Genomic DNA, 21,560 nt, shown 5'->3' on the forward strand with positions numbered 1-21,560 from the left:
AGATAAATAGATAAAAATAGAGCTGAAAAATTATAAGAGAGAAAAAAAATTATTATTAATTTTAATATGTGTCATTCAATAACATAACACGTTTACACTAATATTATATACACTATATTTTTTAAAGAAGTTAAAAGACTACTCAAGATAGGTAACTACATGTGTGTTTTTTATTATGTTATATTATTAGTGTGTTAAAACTTTTTTTTAGAATCTATTTATAAATAAAGGTTTTGAATAAAATAATAATAGAGTATTATTTACTTAATTCACTTACTAAATAGTGGAAATACATTATCGAAACTTATGTCTCATTAATTGATAATGTTCCATACTCTATTATGTATAATAATATTCAATATTCCAATATATATGATAATGCTCAATGATATGATATTCACAATAATAATTATTTTATAACAAATTATACTATTTATAGAAATGTATCATGTTCTTTTTAGAACAAATCAGTTATAGTTTTTTTTTTATGATATTCTCTAACTCGACAAATTAAGAATTAATTTATTGTAGATTTGAGTTTTATTTAAAAGTTTATTGTTGGCCAATAAATTATCTACTTAATATACTAAAACTGGGTTTTCCCCTAGCTACTAAAAGTGACGTGTCGATCTCTCATGTCTCCGTTTTCCCTCCAAAACGAATAATTTTTTTTTCTATTCTAAATTATTTTATTGTAATTATATTATAATTAATACTAAATGAATAATATATAATTATACTAATTTAGCAACATATCTTCATTATAATATCGAATCAATACTTAATGCACTATTAAACTACTTATCAATTATCAATTAAAAATACTTTTAATAATTTTAATGATAATAATAATATCAATAATAGTAATAATAATAATAAAAAATCTTTGTTACCCATTCACGTATATCAAATAATTTTTTTAAATTATTTTATAAAAAATATCTTTAATATAATTATATTGTAATTAATATTTAATGAATAATATATAATTATACTAATTTAGAAACATATTTTCATTATAATTGTATCAAATCAAAATTTAATGCATTATTAAAAAATTACCTTAATAATAGATAATTTACATATTTATTTTTATTTTACTAAAGTCTATATATAGTGTTTTCCTGTGGTACATGAATCTAAATTTGAGAGTCAATTCATAATTTTATATTTAGTATTTTTTTTACTACTTCATAGAATAAGAATGTATTCTTGTTTTTTTATTGAAGTTGATCCTTTTAAGGTACAATTTATAATTTTTTATAATATTTTTTATATATTCATTCTATTATATTATTCTTTTGATAATTTTTTATTTGTTGTTACTCTAAGTTATTCTTATCGTCTAATGTTCCAGTTCGATTGTCTTTTGCCACAATCATTTACAATGCATCACATTCATAAAATACTTCATCGAGTTGTCTTCACTGATTCGGGTTCTAACTACATGGTTGTAAGCGTTCAGTTTTGTTAAATTCATGACAAATTCAGATATGCAATTTCAACAATTGGTAATATATTTAAATTTTCTTAGTTTAAGCTGTTCGTTATTAGAATAATTTTTTAACATATTTTGATTTTTTTTCAGAAATTATCAGTTTTCTTTTGCATGCAATGCCATTGAGGAAAATAAGAGTTAGTTTGGTTTCTCGGTGTGGCAATTCTATACCTTGCCGCATTGCATGGATAGCAAATGATGAAGCTTATCTAACAAGATGATGGTCTGATTTTGCACGAATTCTAAATATCGAAACTTACGATGTTATTTCAGTTGGTTGTCGTTACAAAAATGATTCTATACTATACGTGACCGTTGGTTGTCGTTACAAGAATGATTCTATACTATACGTGACTAAGGACTAAAATAGGTTTAATATTGTTTAGGTAATTTGATTTTACTATTAGTATTTGATTAAATTATAATTATAGAATTTTAAATTATTGCCTCAATTTATATATTACGATTATTTTTTGTGGATTTGGTATTTTTAAATAATTTAATAAAATAAAGTAGTGTCAGATATTATTAAGTTTATTTTTATCCTTTATTTCTTTATTTGTATTTTCATTATATTTCCTTTATTTCTTCATTAGTGTCAGATATTATTAAGTCAATGATTTTGCACCTTAATAATTTGATAATTATTACTCAATTAACCAGTTAATTAAATTAGTAATAACAATTTCCAATTTCAAATTTTGTATATTAAGTTTATATATCTCTTCTTTTATCTCTTTTTTTAAAATATTGCCATATAATTAATGTAAAAAATATATAATATTAAACTGTTTTGTTATGTATATATATGAATTTATATAATAACCCGTATAATTTATACGTATGGCATAATACATATGTCAAAAAAAAGATTCCATAATTTTGAAAACTACTGTTTTGTTATATAGAATTGAAATCGAAATTAAATAATTTCTATTTATATAATTTTTTTCTATTAGTATCAAGTATTTCCATTAAAAATTCATATCGTTTGTAATTAGTATATATATATAAGTCGTAATAGTCAATTGTTTCAATTATTTTGACGTTAATGCTCTTGCGAATGAACTAAGTGGGTATTAAAAAAGGCTAACTAATGAGCAGAAATTTGCATACGATCAAATAATTGGTGCTGTTAGCGGTAATATGGGTGGACTTTTCTTCTTATACGGTCAAGGTGGTTGTGGAAAAACATTCTTATGGTCAACTATATCATACTCAATTAGGTCTAAAGGAGGTATAATTTTAAATGTTGCTTCTTGTGGGATTGCTGTACTTTTGTTGCCTAATGGAAGAACTGCACATTCAAGGTTTAAAATTTCTTTGGCCATAAATAAGGATTCTTTGTGTAGCATTAAACAGGGAAGTCATCTTGCAAGGTTAATATCCAAGGCCAAATTAATCATATGGGATGAAGCTCCAATAATAAGTAAGTATTGTTACGAAACTTTTGACAAATGCCTCAGAGACATCTTAAGGTGCTCAGATTCTTATAATGCTCATTTGCCATTTGGAGGTAAAGTTATTTTTCTTAGAGGAGATTTTAGACAAATTTTACCTATGATTCCCAGAGGCTCAAGGCAAGATATAATTCAGTCTTCTATTAATTCTTCATATTTGTGGCATAACTATAAGGTTTTGAAGCTTACAAAAAACATGAGATTGTCACTATGTGAAAATAACAACATACAAGAACTCAGGAATTTTGCAGAATGGCTACTCAAAATTGGTGATAATTTGGCTGGTGATACAACAGATAGTGAATCGATCGTTCATATACCATCTGACATTTTGATTAAGAACTCTGAGATAGCTTTGGATGACATCATTGATTTCGTGTATCCAGATATGTTATCCAATTTATCCGTTGAAAATTATTTCAAGGATAGAGCAATTCTTGCACCAACTTTGGATTGTGTCACTGATGTCAACAACAAGATGACTGCAGGGTTACTTGGACAAGAAAGAGTCTACTTAAGTTCAGACTCTATGTGTGCTGAAGAGGCAAATATGGAATTTGAGTTAGATGCTTTCTCGCCGGAAATTTTAAATGGAATAAATTGTTCAGGTCTACCACCACACAAGTTGATTCTGAAGGTTGGCGCTCCTGTTATGTTGCTGCAGAATATAGACTAAACTAATGGTTTGTGCAATGAAACGAGGATGCAAGTTAGAAGAATGGGAAATCATGTGATAGAATGCAAGACTTTAACTGGTAACAAAGCTGGAAGTATTGTTCTTATCCCAAAACTGAATCTAATTCCAAATAATGAAACATTGCCGGTCATATTTCAAAGAAGACAATTCCCAATTATCATGTCATTTGCAATGACAATAAATATGTTCTAGGGACAAACTCTATCGAAAGTTGGAATTTACCTTCCAATGTCAGTTTTCACCCATGGTCAATTGTATGTTGCGTTATCAAGGGTAACGAGTAAAGATGGTCTGCGAGTGCTGTTGCAAGATCATGGACACTTGGAAGATAACTGCACGATGAATGTGGTATATAGAGAAGTTTTTGAGATCCTATAATAAAAAGTTAATAACAAAATGTCTTACTAAATCTATTTATTTATTAAAATTTATTACTATCACTTAAAAAAATTTAAAAATTCTAGGAACTAATAGACGAATTCTTATTGTACATTAATAGTTTGAGAATATTAAAATTATGATTAAAATTCGTATAATTTTATTCTCTTGACAAATAATTTTATAATTACGTTAATCATATAATTTTATATACAAACATTGATACAGTGTTGTTTTATGTATGTATTTTGCAGGTATCAAAGGATAGCATTGAATTGTTATTCAGTAGGTTTAAATTATTTATTGTTTATTACAAAACTTTCTGCATTAGGATTTTCTATTAATTTGTTCTTCATTTTGAGCTGATTTTGATATTTTCTTACTTTACAGTAAATCAACATATAAAACTTTGTTGGTAGATTTAAGTATTACTAGATTATTTATGGTTATATTGAGTATATATGCCTGATTTATTGAAAAAAGTAGATTATATAACTATTTTATAGTTAATACAATTAACACTATATTAAGAAAAGAAAAACAACGCATACAAATTATTTTTTTATTAACTAAATTATTATAATTAAAATAAAATTTAACATAACAACTTAAAATTATAATTTCAATCTTAACACGGGTGATTAAACTTGTTACATACAAAAAATAAGATTTAAACTCCCAATAATTATTTAAGTGAATGAGTGAGTTAATTACTCGATTAACTAATCCAAATTGGTTAAATCAGTTTATAGTTACAGACATATAAAATTAAGATTATTGAAAAGAAATTAATTTTAACATATATTTAATTAAATTTATGCTTTAGATATTTTTTAAATGGTAAATTTAAAAATTATATACTTTTACTAATATAAAGATACACAAGTATATAAATATTTATATAAATCTTTAATAAAAAGAAACATCTTTAGAGAAATCAAAGCTCATCAATTTGGAATTATGTATTTGTCATGAGAGCTCAATTTTTGAATTGGTTGCTTTATACATTATGTAGTAGTCACCGGTAATCACGCTTTCATGTTTTAAAGCATATCATCATCATAATAATCATCTTTGTGCCGACTTGTCTATCATTGTCATCGCAAATCACAATCTTGATTCATTCTCGTCTAATCAGAATTTGTCTCAATCTTATTGTATGGCATCTATACACATAATCCATATATTTTTTCTTTTTTAGAAAACAAATAAAACACAAATAGTAAAACGAAGTATCACAATCACTCACTCTTTAAAGCACTTATTTAACTAATTTATTCACTATTATTATGGGTGTTCATGGATTAGTTAAATTTATTTTGATTCGTTAAAAAAACAAAACTATATAATATAAAAATATTAATTAAAATATAAAAATATAATATAATATTATTAATTTTATTTAAAAATAATTTTTGTTTATAAAAAGGATTTTGGGCCGGACCTAATAACGCGAAGTATAGCTTAAATTCGGCTAAAAAATAACACTAAATAAAAATAATAAATTCAAACTCAAAAAAATGTGTCTTGAATGTGGAACGAATTTTAAATTATGTTAAATCTTGAACACCTTAACTACTATTATATTTATTTAATGAGGCATATAAGAAAGAGAGACCATCAAAGCCGACGTAACAAAATCAAAATATCAGAAATAATTCTATTTAAATCTTGTATATTTTCATACTTGAATTGGGTTGGTATCAATAACGATACAAGTATATATACCCTTTTTTCTAGCATAAGTATATGCCTAACAAAAGAGCCTCAAATTTTAACACTTTAGAAAATTGATTTCTTAAGATAAAACCAACCCAGTTCCTGAAGAAATTGTCATCCACGTTAAGCTTAATAACTGAGTCTATTTTATGTCAAAGTAACTAATTTGTTGTCTATAATAGATATTTCTGTACAAGAACAAAATCATGCTAAAATTAGAGAATCATCTACTTTATATAAAAAAAAAAGAGTTTTGGAAATTCAAGTTGTTTTCACTTTATTTTGGAAATAATGACATTTATTGCACTATACTTGTCAAATTTCTATTTAATTTTCAATAAATTGAAAAGAATAAAGTGTTTTTTTTCTTGGCCGTTAATAAATTCAGTTTTTTCTTTCCGGACGGGACTGTTAATAAATTAATTAAGGAAGTCCTATATCCAAAATGGATGGGCTGGGCTGGGGTTGCATTTGTGCACACTGAAGAATAAACTCAATGTGGGTGCAAACATAAGCACCGAAAAAGACTGGGTGCATACATATTAGTAACGTACATCACAAAAAATTATTAGTGACGTGCACAATAGGCCTCATGGCTAACATACTTGCAAGATGTTAACTAGGATGGCATCAGACTTTTAAGTTTTAACCCCATTTTAATACTATGGAAAAAAAAAAAATAGAATGGCCTCGGAGCTGAGGTTTTAATTGAGTGGTAAAATATGATATCTTTGATAAGAATTAAGTAATGGATGAAATTCGTAGATCGGAAATGGTTAAATTCATCTTATAAAAAAAAAAAGACGACAAGTTGACAACTTTAGGTTTTTACTCATATCTGTAAGGACCTGCCTCACTCCAACTTGATTGGGTGCATATTTTTCGTAAAGATTTTTAGATAGAACGCAATATGTACCTATTTTTACCCATTCCAATAGTATAAATAGTTATTTCTAATTATAAAAGATTCAAATAATGACAAAATTGATTATAAAAAAATAAAAAAATTAATATTGTATCTACAAAAGATTAATTTTGTTCGAGAAAAATGACTAATTATTAAATTTTTGTTAACTCAGTTAAAAAATTAATTTTGTTAACTCAGTAGAAGATTGGGTCTTTTACATCCGTCAATATTTAGAAACGTTTGAGATATTCGTGGAGTAGAGAATTCAGGTGTTATCATTTCATTTGGTAGGGGCAGCATATGCATCGTATCGATGGGGCATTAACAACAGCATCATCTACAATTGGAACACATTTCTGGAAGCGCTAGCAGGAAGCACCAACAGTCAGATTTGGAAAGAATTTCTTTTATAGTCCTTTCACCACCATTGAAAAATTGAAGCAGAGTGGATCGATAAAAAAGTACCAAAACCAATTTGAAGAGTTAACTAACATAGTCAATAGACAGAATGAAGAGTGGATCATCTCCCTCTTTATTGTTAGACTCCAAGACCAGCTCAAATGTGAATTGCTCCTAGTCCAACCTGCATCTTATGTCTAGGTTGTTTCCATTGCTAAACTCCATGAGCAAAAGAAGGCAGCAATGCCAGGCTTATCTAGGAATGATAGCAATAAGGCCCCAACTTAGAACCTGCCCCGGTTTGTGTCCCAATAGTACTCTGAACCCAATCATCCTTAGCCCCAAGAGTTCTCACCCAGTGACTACCCCTGCCACGAGCTCTATAGCATCTGCTAACACATCTTCTTCTTTTTCAACACCAAAAATAAATCTACTGGCATTTAAGAAACTAACCAGCACCGATATTTGAGCACAAAGGGGGAAGGGCTTGTGTTATTATTGTGATGAACATTACAGTTAAGGGCATCGCTGCAAGGTTTCTTATCAGCTCCTCGTAGGTGAAGAGAAACTTTAAGAGCTCTTACATGGCACCGCCGGAACACCTGAAGAGGAGAATGACTCTGATTTGGAGGATGCAAGACACGACGAGGAAGAATAACCTCCATGAATCAGTCTCAATGCCCTTGTCGGGGAGTTCCACCTCGAGACTCTGCGCGTGAAAGGGACACACACCAATCAACCTTTGCTGATTTTGATTGATGGTAGCAGCAGCCACAACTTTATCAAATAGTCAATTGCTAGGAAGCTCAATTTGCCCTCACCCTGACTCCAACACTTCAGGTAATAGTGGGCAATGGTGATTCCATTAATTGTACAATTAAATGCCAAGATTTTTCTTTATTGGTACAAGGGTATAACTTCTCTGTGGACACTTATGTATTGGACCTGAAAGGCGCAGATTTGGTTCTAGGAGTACATTGGATGATGCGGCCGGGTATTATCTAGGGGTGAAAACAGGTCAGGCCAAGTCAGGTTTTGCTCTTAACAGGCTTGGCCTATCATGTAGTCAATTGGCTTGAGCCTACCCAGTAGCCTGCTATAGGCTTTTTTTAATGTACTAAACCTGGCCTGTTATACAAAAATAAAAATATTCTTTAAAAATTATTTTTTAATAAACATGTTTAAATGTAATATGTCATATTTAATATTTATAAAAAAATTTAAATTTTAAAGTATTTAAAATATACAAAACTATTTATAATTAAATATAATAAATTTAATATATCTCATAATTTTGTTAATAATAAAAAAATTATTTATATATGTAATTATGTATTAACAGGCCCAGGCAGGCCTGACAGGCCAATAAGACTAATTAGTGAGTTTGGACCTGACCTATTAACATAATAAGGCTTTTATAAGAGGCTAAGCCTATGTCTATTTTATAACAGGCCAGGCCAGGTCAGGCCAGGCTACAGGCCTATGGCAGGTCGCCTGACCTTTTTCCACCCCTAGTATTATCCATATTCATTATATCGACTTGTTCATAAATTTCAAGGCACTAGGGAGATGGGTCACATTCAAAGGCAAACGCTTATTACGAAAGGCAAAATTGAATTTCAGAGAATTGAAGAAACTCTATAGCAGTCATAATATTGCCTCTTTGTTTCAATTGGAGGTCAAGGGTTCATCACTAGCATCAATTCCAGCAATGATCGATGAAGATGTTCAAAGAATTCTAGAATTTTTTTTTGAGGTGTTTGAAGAACCCACACAACTCCCATCACAATGAACTATTGATCATCAAATCCATCTTGTCTAGGTGCAACTCCAGTGAGCATTAGACCTTACAAATATCCACATTTTCAGAAGGAAGAAATGGAGCAGTTAGTGATTGAGATGTTACAAACCGGTGTAATCTATGATAGTCAAAGTGCTTTTTTCAAGGCCAGTTCTGCTTGTGAAGAAGAAGGATGGGGGTTGGCATTTTTGCGTTGACTACAGAGCTTTGAATGCAATCACTGTGAAAGATAAATTTCCAATTTCAACCATAGAAGAGACACTTAAAGAGTTACATGGGGAAGAATTCTTTTTCAAGATTGATCTGAAGAGTGGCTATCATCAGATTAGAATGTAGGAAGAGGACATATGCAAGATGGCATTCAGGACTCATATGGTCCACTACGAATTTGTGGTCATGCCATTTGGTCTCACTAATACGCCCTCTACGCTCCAAGCAACCATGAACCGAGTCTTCCAACCCTACTTGAGACGGTGTATTGCTGTTTTCTTTATGATATATTGGTGTATAGTCAGACCCATGAAGAGCACATGAGGCATTTGGCTCAAACTTTACAAATTTTATAGGAGAACCATTTCTTTGCCAAATAGTCAAAATGTGCATTCTTACAACATGTTGAGTACTTGGGACATGTAATTGCTGGGGAATGAGTGAAGGTAGATCTTACAAAGATTGATGCAGTCTTAGCTTGGCCTGTTTCCACCACAGTGAAACAATTAAGGGGCTTCCTCAAATTGATTGGATATTATAGAAAATTCGTTGCCAATTATGCTCAACTTGTCTTCCCTTTGAATGGGTTATTATAGAATGTCTTCCAATGGACCATATCCGCTGATCAGGCTTTCACCATTTAAAGTAACTGATAGTTAACACCCCTATTTTGGCACTCCCTAACTTCTCCCAAACTTTCGTGGTAGAAATTGATGCTTCTAGCACTGGTATTGGTGCGGTTCTATTTCAAGGTGGTCATTTCATTGTCTACTTTAACAAGAAATTAGGGGTGCGTTTAACACAAGTATTTGCTTATGTGCGGGAACTTTATAACGTAACTCAAGTAGTCACAAAATGGAGGCACTATTTGCTAGATAAGAGGTTCCTAATCAAGACCGATCGTCAATGGTTAAGGGATCCCATGACTCAAGTCATCCTCACCCTTGAACAACAGCACTATCTCTCAAAGTTATTAGGGTATGACTTTGAGATTGAGTATTGTCCTGGCAAGTTCAACAAGGTAGCTGATACCCTATCCCACCAAGAGGAAGAAGTCAATTGTCTACGATTCCAAGCATTTACAGCAGCGCAATCTCAACTCATTTTTGAATTATTGAGAGCCAATAGTGAGATGGAGAAGATGTTACAACTTCAAGAATGCTTGAAGAATGGCAACTTGCCTTCCGATTATGTGTTTAAGGATGGTTTAGTGCTGTATAAAGGGCAAATTTAGGCACCAAATTTTACTGATTTGCGTACTACTCTCTTAACCTAGTTTCATTCTGCCCTAACAGCGGGTCATGTTGGCATTTTGAAAATGTACAAGGGGCTGAGTGAACTGTTCTTTTGGCCTGAAATGCGCTAAGATGTTGTCCGCTTCATTGATCGTTGTGTCAAATGTCAATGCACAAAGTATATTGCTACCAAACCACAAGGTCTCCTTCAACCCCTTCTTATTCCGGCAGAACCATGAGATGACATCAGTTCGGATTTCATCACTAAGCTTTCAAATTCTAATGGCTTTACTACTATACTTGTTGTCGTGGATAGATTCAACAAGATTGCCTGGGTTGCTCCATTGAAGACAGGTTTCTCAACCAAACTGGTTGCTTAGAAGTTCATTAATTCAGTGGTAAGATATCATGGATTCCTTGCCACTATTATCTCCGATAAAGACCCTCTCTTCTTAAGTCGCTTATAGCGGGAATTGTTCATGCATTGTGGTACTAAGCTGCTCTATAGTACAATGTATCATCTGCAGACTGATGGTCAGACTGAGGTTGGTAAACCGAGTGCTGGAACAATACATGCGTGTGTTCACATATGCCCACCCTGAAAAATGGTCAGTTTATCTCAATTGGGATAAGTTTCGTTGTTAGTTTATCTCAATTGGGCTTAGTTTTGTTATAACAACTTGTTCCACACCATAATTGAGATGTTTCCACATGAAACACTATATGGGTTTCCAACCTGAACCATTCCAAGGTATGTGCATCACTCATCTTCAGTTAAGGATGTAGATGACTTGCTGCAAGTGCGAGAGTCTCTTGATGTGGAACTGAAGTTTTGCCTCCAACAGGCACAAAATCAAATGAAACGCCTGGCTGATAGTCATCGTCGAGAGAAATTGTTAAATGTTGGTGACTGGGTTCTGTTGAAGCTGCAACCATACAGGCAAAACTCAGGGTAACTTAAATCTTACTAAGCGGTTTTATGGGCCGTTTAAGGTGCTGCAACGAGTAGGAGTTGTTACGTACAAGCTGGAACTTCTAATCAGCAGTGCTATACACCCAATTTTTCATGTCTTGCTGTTGAAGGAATTTAAAGGGGACCTGGCTATGATTGGGACTACCGCTGACCTTTCCCTCTCTCTACCTTTTGAACCACTTCCAGATGCGATCATTAATAGTAAGCATAGGCTACTCGACGATGGTTTTCAAACTGTCCAAGTGTTAGTTGAGTGGCAAGGTGCACCAAGAGAAAAAGCAACTTGGGTCAGTTGGTTTGAGTTGGTGAAGATTTATCCTGCTGAGGACCTTGAGGACAAGGTCATTATCCTGGAGGGAGTAATTGATGCGAAAAATAATAGTAATGTCAATAATGAGGCCCAAAAAAATAAGCGGATGGGCCTAATGAAGCCATTATGCAGAATAACTCAAGTAACAAAAGAGTAAAAAAACCACCCATATGGATGAAAGACTATGAAAAGTAAATAGGAGTGCGTCACAGAGAATTATTAGCCTGTGTTGAGGTCAGAGTTAGTTACAACAGATTGGAATATGGGTTGTGATATAAAAAGGGAATTAGAGTGTAAGAAAAGAATAGGTAGAGTAAATGTCCTATCCGGCCCCTGACCTTTTTCTCGAGGCACAAAGCGCACTTCAACCAGGCTATCATCCATCTAAAAAATTGTACAAATCGACCCCTATTCCCAGTTGATAAACGGTGGCTCATCTGACGTGTTTGGTGAGATCTGATGTGTCATGTCACAGTGGCATGTATCAATACCAATTTGTTAAAGAGATTAAAAACTCCCTCGCAAAAAAAAAAAACTCTCCTCCTCTTCCCCCTTTTCTTCCTCTTCTTCTTCTCATTTCTCTTCGGCCACCATCATCTCCATCACTATCATCATCAAACTTCACCTTCATGATCATTACTGCAGCACCACCATCATCGAACCAACCTCTCTTTTCTTCTTCCTCTTCCTTTCCTCTTCCTCCTCTTCTTTTTTTCTTCTTCCATCATGCCATCTCTAGAACCACCATCAATGAATCATACATACACCTTTACAACCTGTGCAAACAACTCATTGAGCTCACTATAGAAAATCCAATCCCTAACATAGCGAAATTACAATAGATCAAACTTTACAAATTTTTATGGTGCATTCTGAAATTCACATAACATGGGAATCACAATATTAGTAACACAAAACACAAGCAAGAAAGCAAGCATTGCATATTTGCTTAGTAAAAAGTAATAATACCTATATGACAGCACTCCTCTGTATAACCCTAGCTTTCTTAGCATTAATAATAGACTCTATAAGCTTCACCACATTATTAAGCTTCTCGTGCGCATTCACCACAAAATAATAAAAATTCTTCACGTACTTCACCTCTTTCTTTGCTGTCGCTATCCTCACAAGCAGCAAGTCCACTGTCTCCGTCTTTTGATCTATTAGCCTCTCCACCATCGCTGCCTCACTCTCTGCCACCAGAAAAATAAGCACTGCCAACTTTTTCAACACCTTTCTCAGCATCTATATGCCCTGTATATCAACCCTAAGAACAATATCATAACCTTCGCCATGAACTCTATGATCTGCAACTTCGGCATGCCTTTATAGTCACCATACACCAGAGGAGAAATTAAGCAATACAACCAGCAGCGATGAAAACAGAAGGGGATGCAGGCGGCGAACAAAGCAGTTGTGGGTAGATGGGGAGTTGGAAAACAGATAAGGGGAAAGAAAGGGAGAAGAGGAAGGTAGCCGCAGCACGAGCCAAGAATAGTTAGGGTTTTAAGTTTTGGTGAGGGGGTTTTTAGTCCCTTTAACAAATTGATATTGATACCTGGCACCTCACTGGACACGTCATATGGGCCACATTTATCAACAAGGAACAGGAGTCGATTTGTACAATTTTATAGATAGATGGAGGCCTGGTTGAAGTTTTTGGATGATTAAAATGCGCTTTGTCCTTTGGAAAAAAGGTCAGGGACTAGATAGGGTATTTACCCGGATAGGTATTATGTTGCTATTTGGTAATGTAAACCTCCCTTGAGCTTTATTTTATTGATTCTTGCCTTATATATCAATCGAGTACTTTATTTAGATACACTTATATTACTTTGCCATATTACTACTGTGATTATTGTGAATTGCTATTAATGTTTGTAAAACTTTGACTCTATATCCTTGCTTTTTAGATCATACCAGTATGCCTCTTTGTATGCTTGATATTCCAGTCTTTTGAACAATATTATCAAATTACCAAAATTTATAAAATCCAAATCTATCGGTGGGAACCTCTCAACTTTACCCTGTAGGTAAACTAACTCACGAGTAAGGGTCCTTGTGAAGTAGTCCCCGTAATGAAAAACAGGAACCACAAAAATATCATCCATCTGCAATATTGTTCAGCACAAAATACTCAGATAGGGACCACTTTATCAAACTTGTCTATCATGATCAGCACTAAACATTAGCAAATCAGAGAAATACCTAAACCCTAAAACCTAGATAACCCATCTTCCAGGTCCCTCACTAACTACATTGCACAGAAACCCCAACCTACAACATGCATAGCAAATAACGTTTGAAAGCACAAACCCAATGACTTTCGCAATAAATGTACTTACTAGTATAAATGACACCATTAACTCTACCAGCGTAGCTTCACTGGTGCAACCTTAACAGAAAATGAAGAACTGGAGAAGATCAAAGGTTTTTTTTTTGAGAAAAAAAATCATACATATGTATGTTAGGACATCAAGTAATTGTGTGAGATTCATATGGGCTTGTTTGAAATTATGTTTAAACGCAAGGACTACAGTCAACATTATCAAACGTTATCATTTTAAGTCATAGGGATCTATTTGTCCAAGACTTTTTTTTCCCAACGGACACACAAACCTTCCTTAACAATCCCATCTCGCCACATAAACAGATACAACGCCAACTAATCGACACATCACCTATCTCCGTTATGTCTGGGGAAGCATTTTACACGAAAGGATCGATCCATCATGCGTTTTGAATAGTAAGAGACGTTTTTGTATTTTTAGATCTTCAAGAATGAATTTATCCACGAAATAAAAGCTCAGGAACTAATTTTTTCTTTTCCCAGTTTTTTATTTTCATTTCTCCTGTGTTTAGTTTCTGACACTAATAATTATACTATACTTACTACATAGCCATAAAAGTTATAGGCTGTCTTCTATATGTGATTCTCGATTGCGTATCTAACAAAAGTAAATTTATGAGGAGTATACACTTATTTTTTTTATATATAGAAATACATCAATAACTTGTTCCTCTTTATTAATTTTTTTATAGCAATTATAAATTTACCAATTGTAGAATATTATCCACAAACATTGTAAAAAATCTATGGTTTAATTAATTTTTTGAAATTTTCTCTTATCCTTATATTTTGGATACATTTTGTATATTTTTTTCTGTTTTCTAGAAAAAGGTTCTCTCGTTTAAAACTAATTTTAATGGATTTTAAATTTCTATTTTTATTATGTACTCATTTTTTTCGCTCTCACTATTTTTCTCTTTTTTTTTTCTTTCATCACTCTCCATATGGTTAAAAGAAAGAGAAAATTTTATTCCCCTCTTTTAAGATATGCTAAAATGACACTCTTCTCTCTTTTATTTGTAAAATGTACATTTTTCTCCTTTATAACTTTTAAGAAATCTACTCTTTAATCTATTTTAAATTTTTTGTGTTAACTAATATTAACTTTATCCATTTTTCAAAAATAAATTACTTTTTACAAAAATATCCTTTAATAAAAATTGTATTTTTTGTCATTAAATTTTGCTTACTAAATACTCTTTAATAAATTATTTTTTATTGATGAAATTGTATTTTACCAAAATATTTTTTAAAAAAATTTAATAATAAAATTATTTTTTTCTAAGATATCCTTTAATAATTTTTTAATTATTAAATTACGAAAAATTAATAGTAAAATATAAAAAAATCGTTAACGAAAATTTTGGTAAAATTATAATTTAATAATTAAAAAATTATTGAAGGATATCTTAGAAAAAATAATTCAATTATTAAATTTTTTTAAAATATTTTAGTGAAAATATCATTTAATTAATAAAAATACAAATTATTAAAGAATATTTTGATAAGCAAAACTTAATGACAAAAAAAATTTTGTTAAAGAATATTTTTTAAAAAATAATTTATTTTTTTTAAATGGATAAAGTTAACATTAATTAACACAAAAAATTTGAAATAGATTAAAAAAAAGTTTTTTAAAAATTATAAAAGAGGGAAGGAGATTGTCATTTTAGCATCATCTCTCAAAAGAGAATAGTAAAATTTCCTGAAAAAAAAAAAAAGATACACCTTCTATAATTAATTAGTTCATTACAATTTAACCCCACCAACCCTATTTGAAAGATCCATGTCTCGTACATTTAAGAAGTGATTGCAAGCTAAAGCGAGGGGGAGACAGGAGACTTTTCTTGATTATTGAGTGGCCAATATAAATTGCGAATTCAATTAATTGAGTTGTCATTTGACAATGGACAGATTCAACTTTAGTGAAGGTTCAAGCATCACGTTTATTTTATAATTAACATTTGTTCCATTTTTATAACTCTTCTAGTAGCTAGCTAGTGGGTAAGATGCTGAAACCTTGTATATAATTAGAGTCGTGTTATTTTCACGCACCTTAAACAAATTCTAATGTCATTTTAATTAATTTATTTTTTATTAAATATTGATGAAATGTGAAATTTACATTACATTAAACTAAATTTGCTATTTCCAACTCAATTTGACAAGACAAATGTTACATATTTTGCATTGGCAGTATAAAAGATAAGGATGCTTTTGAAAAATTCAATATAAATATCCATTGAATTTAGTTCAAGAGTATTTTTAAAAGAATTAATTAAAAGAGTAAATGAAAAAAAATTAATTTTTCAATGAAATAAAAAATTTATCTTCTATTTTTCATAAAACTTTCTTGTTTATGATATCCTTAACTATAGTATCTTTATCTCGTAAGACCCTTATTATTAGCAAAAAGTAATAATATTAATATACATGACATTTAAATTAAAAATTTATTGGCGTTATTATAATAAAAAAACACACGTCATACATTACATACTAAGATGTTAAAATCAGCATACACAACAGTATAAAACTATAAATATTAATCTTAATCTTGCAGAGGCCAATTTGCTTTATAATTCTGTCTAGGTTCTTTCTATATTCCTCTAAAAGTCTCTTATTATATATTATATATGCATGTTAGTGTTCTAAGCTTTATTTAAGTCACAAACCATGTCTTTTTCTTCAAAGAGCAATAATAAAAACATTATTAGCTGCTCTAGTGAAGATGATAATAATAATAAGGATAATGAACTTAGAAGAGGACCTTGGACCCATGAAGAGGATGATCTTCTCAAAATGTGCATTGCCATTCATGGTGAAGGAAGATGGAATTTTCTGGCCAAATCTTCAGGTAATATTATTAGATTAATCAAATAATTAACTCTAATTAATATTAGTTTCATTGTTTTCTTTCTAAGCAGGGTTAAAAAGAACAGGGAAGAGTTGCAGATTAAGGTGGCTTAATTATCTAAAGCCAGATGTGAAAAGAGGAAATTTAACCCCACAAGAAAAGCTTTTGATTTTTGAACTCCACTCAAAGTGGGGCGACAGGTGCATTTACCATTGTTTAAAGAACCTTTTGTTTTCTTTTCTTTTCCTCCAAAACCAAAACTCACTTATATGCCACTACTAATAATATGCTACTTAATTTCACGCTTTTTTTTTAACCAAAAATAGAAAGATTCGAATCGGCGATTTCTAAATGAGTATAGAAAGACTATATTATTTGAACTATAGTTCATTGGCAACTTAATTTCACTGTTTGATGAACAACAATAACAAAGTTTTATCCCACTGTATAAGAACATAGGATTAACTATATAAATTAGACGATATTATTAAGTTTTATTATATATCATGTTTATAGTAAAATTATTTATACGTAGATTTCTTTTGTTATATTTGGATATAATTTAATTTATATTAAAGAGATATTGAATCATTAATGTAACAAATTTTAACATTTTTTTATTTTAAGATAGAAGTAAAAATAGTAAAATATAAGTTTTAAAGACAATAGAATGATTTATCAGGATACAAATATTATTGCATCTAATTTTATGTGAAAAGTCTTTTTGTCAAAAGAAAAAAAATAAAGACATACATTTTGTCATAAAAAAGCCCCTAACAATAAATTTCTTTATTTCACATAAGAAGAGACAAACAAAAGATGTTATATAAAAAGAAATCAGTTATTAAATTATTTATTATATATTTGTATATAAATATATATTATTTAATTTATTTTTAATATGTATTTTATATTTTAGTATATTATGTGTTATTATTTTTAATATGTATTTTATATTTCAATTTGTATCATGTACAAATAACTAATTTATTAATTGATTTTTAGTATACACCTGACGAATATGTAATAAATCTTATCCAAAATTTAAAATTGACACTTGGTTGTAGTTGGACACTTAAACTTTGCTCATTATTTGTTAATTAGGTGATCAAAAATTGCACAACAATTGCCTGGAAGGACAGATAATGAAATCAAGAACTTCTGGAGAACAAGGATCCAAAAACAAGTGAAGTATTTTAAGATTGACACATTATGGAGGACAAGATTTGTTGATGAATCAAAAGAATCATACCAAGAGCAAAACCAAAACCAAGCATTAATTATTCCAACAATGTCTCTTGATTGTGTCACTCAAATGCAGCAATATCCATCACTTATTGAAGAAGCAACACCAACACCAGCAAAAACTCAAATAATTCCATGTGAGAGACCTTCTTGTATGATGAATGGTGCAAGTTCAAATTGTGTGGATTACTCAGATTATGAAAACAACAACAACAATAATGGATCATCATGCATGTCCTTCACAGAGTCAACAAATATGGCAAACATGGTTCAGTTTGAGGCTTTAGATAACATCACTAATGCATATGACATGGATGCACTCAACATCGATATGGAATGCCAAGTGTCACATAACAATTGGCTAGACAAGGATTTTGTATGTACCATGTGGAACATGAACATGGATGAATTGTCACACTTTAGGAGTATACAAAATCAGTAATTAATTAAAGTTAAGGTTTGCTTTATTATTATTATTTTTTTTGTTAAGAGTGTTAGGTGAATATAAATAATCAATTATCTTACATAAATACATATTTATATTTGAAGGTTATCGATGGTTTAGAAAGAAGAGATTGAATTTATGGTTTTTTTAAATTTATATAGTTTGACTTTAAACTGAATTTAATTTAGTATTGTTGTTGAGTTTGCAATGTTAATTATGTAAAAGACAATTTTATTTTGTTTTTTAACGAATGATCAATAATAGAGTAAACAAAAGATTTTTGAGTGTACTGAGTTGCTGTGATGTCTACTGGATTAATTGTGCAGAAGACAATTTTATTTTGTCTCATATCAAAATAAATCAGAATTAGAAGAACATAGAGGAAAAAATGACTTACCCATATATTTTGGTTCAACCATTATGTATAATGTAGCCTACATCTAGTCTTCACTACAACTGTGATGGAATTTCTACTATCTTTCACAAAGATTATAATCACTAATTTTTCTAGGTTTCGTTATCAAAGTACAAACAAAAGAGTTTACATAATTTTTTGACTTTTCTCCAAGATTACTCACTTTGTCTTTTCTCTCAATCGCTTTTCTAATACCTCACATAATACTTTTTTTCATTGATAAAAAATAAAAAAAGATAAACTGAAGAACAGAAAATTCAATGTAAAATCATGAAGGAAAAGAAGGATAAGCTTGAAAGTTATGAAGACTCAAACAATGTTCTCACTCTTTTTACTTTAACTTCTGGCTATTTACCTTTTTTAAAGAATAGTAAAATTTTCAAAACTTGAGTTTGGTTGAACACATTTGACTTATTCTTCTTTCCCAAATATCAGAATAATAACGCAGAGAAAAGACGAGACAATAGCAATAATTAGAGTTGACATGTATTTTTGTCTAGCTGCTTCTCTTTTTTCTTTTGGCTTTAAAGATTAAAACCATTCATCCATTCTTTGACTCTAAATTTACTTTTGACATTTAATTTGTAGCAGAAAAAGACAATCTTTATTAATTTATTTTCCTCCTCTTACTTAAATGGTACATACAAAAGGAAGTCAGCTTCAATAAATCAGAATGGAAATACAAAAATATAATTTTTTTATTTGTTTTTGAATTAAAAAAAATGATTTTGCTTCTTAGCTCCAAATTTTGACTTTTTTCCCTCTCTTTTCTTTTCAATGTCAAGATTTATGGTTTACTTTTTCTTAAATGTTTGAACACTATTGAACACTCATTTTTTGCTTGTTAAATTTCTCTTTTTTCCTTAACTTAGGGATTAATCACATGGATTGCAATCAGAGGAGAGCATGAAGTATATAGTTACAAACTAGAAAAGAAAATATTTTTTTTTTTGGTTTGAAATCAGTACCAATTATCATGGGCCACATGAGAATGAAATATGTGTTATTGGATCTTATTTATTGTAATTTTATTTAATTTGGGCATGCACAAAATCACACTTGTCACACATATTTTTGGATGATCCAAAATTATAATATTTAGTCACCATTAAATTATTATTTTTATTTTTTTAAACTTAACAATATTTATAAAAAAATTTAATTATATTATTTTTAAAAGTTTTAATTATTCTAATATTTGATTATTTTATTTAAAAATATATGAAAAAAATATACCAATATAGATAAATATATGATGATTAATTTTTTTTATGTCAATAAAGATTTTCTATGATCTTATTGTACACAATTGCATTTGTCTACTAATTAATTGTTCTGTGTTTTCTGCTTCGGGGATCAGTGCATTTTTGTAACCTAATGTTAAGTTGAGAAAGAAAAAAAAAAAGTTAAGAAGAGCCAATATTCATGAGTCTATTTATCGTATCGGAAAATTGAGTGTAAACTGTGTAAAACACAAAAACCACAATACCAACAAATATTTTCTTGTAAAAAAAAAATAAAGTTCATACATATTTTATTGAAGCTTACCAGTAACCACTTGATATATGTAATATATAAATATAATAAATGTTAGTACTGTTAAGTGTAAGGAGTGTTGAAATTAGTCACACATTAAAGAAAGTAAAAAAGAGTTACATTTTGAGTTGGATGATCTCTTCGATTGTCAAGAGCTCCCAATAATGAGAGAGTGCAACCAACGTGGATCAATGATGGATATGTGGAACATGATGAACAAGGATAAATTGTGGCACTTTAGGAGTATACAGTAATGATTGTTTTAAAGGTAACCACCAATATAATTAGAGAAAATACTCAATTTAGTCTTTGAAATTATACTAAAATCTCAATTTATTGTCTCAATTTAGTTCCTAAATTTTTAATTGACTCTGTGACAGAAACCACCGCAAAGACTAACATGATTAAAATTTGAAAAATTTAAGAATTAAATTGAGATAATTAAAATTTTAAAGACTGAATTGAGATTCGAGTGTAACTTTAGAGACCAAACTGAATATTTCCTTTAGTAACTTGTATACAAATTCATAAATTTGAGAGGCCAACCAATGTGAATCAATGATAGAATTCAGTATCTAATGCTTGCTTAGGCTCTATTTAATTAATAAAAAAATATATATTTTTAATGTGTTTGACAAATTTTTAATAATAAAAATAAAAATATTAAAAAAATAAAAAATAATTTTTTTTGAGAAATTATAATTTATATATTTTTTTAAATATTTTTTTAAGAAAAAGATATTTTTTACATAATAAATAAAAAAATATTTTTATCTTATTTTACCTAAATATAATTGATAGATAATTTTTTTTACATGAGATATTCAAACATAAAATCACTTTTACTTTTATAAAAAGATTTTTAAAAAAATATCATTTAAAAAAATATTTTTTTAGAATAGCGCTTAAACAAACCTTTAATTAGGAGTGTTTATTAGGTAACACCATTTTAAAAATTTTCAATATATTTGGTTAATATAATGTTTGGAATTCCAAAATATAATTTCTAGGGGTTTCTTTTGTTGAGAAAATAAAATATCTTTTTTTTTTCTCATCAATATTTTATTGAATTACATCATGTCATTTAACATGATATATTGATGAAAATATGATCATACAGTAAGT

General features: G+C 29.8%; 1 pseudogene; it reads left to right on the forward strand.

Annotated features, from left to right (window-relative positions):
* The first annotated feature begins 16,613 nt into the window (after positions 1–16,613).
* Positions 16,614–18,547, forward strand: LOC107490356 (MYB-like transcription factor EOBI; annotated as a pseudogene).
* The last annotated feature ends 3,013 nt before the right edge of the window (positions 18,548–21,560 follow it).

This window comes from Arachis duranensis, chromosome 5 (assembly GCF_000817695.3).
Source record: "Arachis duranensis cultivar V14167 chromosome 5, aradu.V14167.gnm2.J7QH, whole genome shotgun sequence".
Lineage (NCBI taxonomy): Eukaryota > Viridiplantae > Streptophyta > Magnoliopsida > Fabales > Fabaceae > Arachis > Arachis duranensis.